Consider the following 1908-nt stretch of genomic DNA (forward strand, 5'->3'; position numbering starts at 1 on the left):
GAAATGGCTAAACTTAACTTGGAAATGTCCTCACAACACGTTAAGTCATATTCTCTGGAGCCTACCTGCTTGACCAAATAGTTTTAGCACAATTGGAGGATGAAGAGATAAACCTTATCAAGGACAAACTCGCACAGGAAGATGAAGGATATAAGCATTTCCGACAGGATTGGAAAGGAGTGGTACAGTATGAAGCTCGACTCGTTGTTCCAAATGATCCCGATCATAAGAAACAAATCTTGGATGAAGCACACCTTTCCAAGTTTTCGATTCACCCTGGTAGTACCAAGATGTACCACGACCTCCGACAAAATTTCTGGTCGAGTGGGATGAAACCCGACATTGCACGATATGTTTCAGAGTGTGATATCTGTCAGTGAGTCAAAGCAAGCCACTTAAGGGTAGCTGGCCCCTTGCAGCCGCTGCCTATTCCCTCGTGGAAGTGGGAGGACATAAGTATGGACTTTATAGTCGGACTACCCAACACCTCGCGCAAGCATGATTCCATATGGGTTATAGTAGACCGACTTACAAAAATAGCGCATTTCCTTCCAGTACACACCACCCACACCATACAGAAATACGCAGAACTGTACCTAGATCGGATTGTTTCCTTGCATGGTGTACCTAAAACGATCATCTCTGATCGAGGTAGTCAGCTTGTAGCATGCTTTTGGGAGCAGTTGCAGCTTTCACTTGGCACTAAGTTGATTCGTAGTTCCACATATCATCCTCAAACCGATGGACAAACTGAAAGGGTTAACCAGATTTTGGAGGATATGCTACGCGCCTGTGCCATTCATTATGACAAGAATTGGGATAAGTGTTTGCCATTAGAGGAATTCTCATACAACAATAGTTACCAAGCCAGCCTGAAAATGGCACCTTTTGAAGCCTTGTATGGACGTAGATGCCGAACCCCGCTAAGCTGGTCGCAACCCGGAGAGCGAACAGTGTATGGACCTGACCTGGTCATGGAGGCCGAAGAAAAAGTGAGAGTTATCCGCGTAAATCTCAAGGCCGCCCAGTCTCGACAAAAGAGCTATTCCGATCAAAGAAGAAGACCTATCCAATTTGAGGTTGGGGATTTTGTACAACGTTTTGGAGTAAAAGGAAAGCTGGCTCCGCGCTATATTGGTCCCTATGAGATTGTAGAAATTTGTGGACCCGTAGCGTATCAAATTAAACTTCCAGAGAAGATTGCAGCGATACACGATGTTTTCCATGTCTCACAACTCAAGAAGTGCATTCGGGTTCCAACTGAAATCATTGCCCGGGAAGAATTGGAGATTGAACCCGATTTATCATACAAGGAGTATCCTGTTAAGATCCTCGACCGGAAAGAAAAACATACTCGTAGGCAAATGGTAAAAATGTACAAAATTTAGTGGAGTAACCATACAGAATACGAAGCGACATGGGAGACAGAAGAGTATCTCAACACTAACTTCCGCGGTTTTCTTTTCGACCAGGGAGGTACATTGCACCAGCCACACTAGTTCCTTTCTGCACTTGAATCTCGGGGTGAGATTCCTTTAAGGGGGTAGGCTGTAACAACTCTACCTAAAGTAAGTGCTTTTAAATATAAACCAGTGGTTAATCACTAAGTAAAGAGGTGAAATGACCACTTTAACCCTAAGAAGCTCTTTTTGGAGTTTAAAATAAAACTTGAGATTTTATATGCAAACTTAGAATTCTACCCAAATAAGAGTTGTAAAACTTTTAATTTCAAACAACATTTATTAAAGGAACTTTGACTAATTCAGAGTGGGAGGAAGTCAAAAACAGGAATCAAAACCGGAGTACTAAAGAACCATATAAACCTCCTAAGTCCTGGAATTCATGTTTTCCTCCAACTTTGCAACCTGTTATCTCACGATTTCATATTTAAGCTCAAGTCGGACCCTT

Source organism: Setaria italica, chromosome IX, assembly GCF_000263155.2.
Source record: "Setaria italica strain Yugu1 chromosome IX, Setaria_italica_v2.0, whole genome shotgun sequence".
Lineage (NCBI taxonomy): Eukaryota > Viridiplantae > Streptophyta > Magnoliopsida > Poales > Poaceae > Setaria > Setaria italica.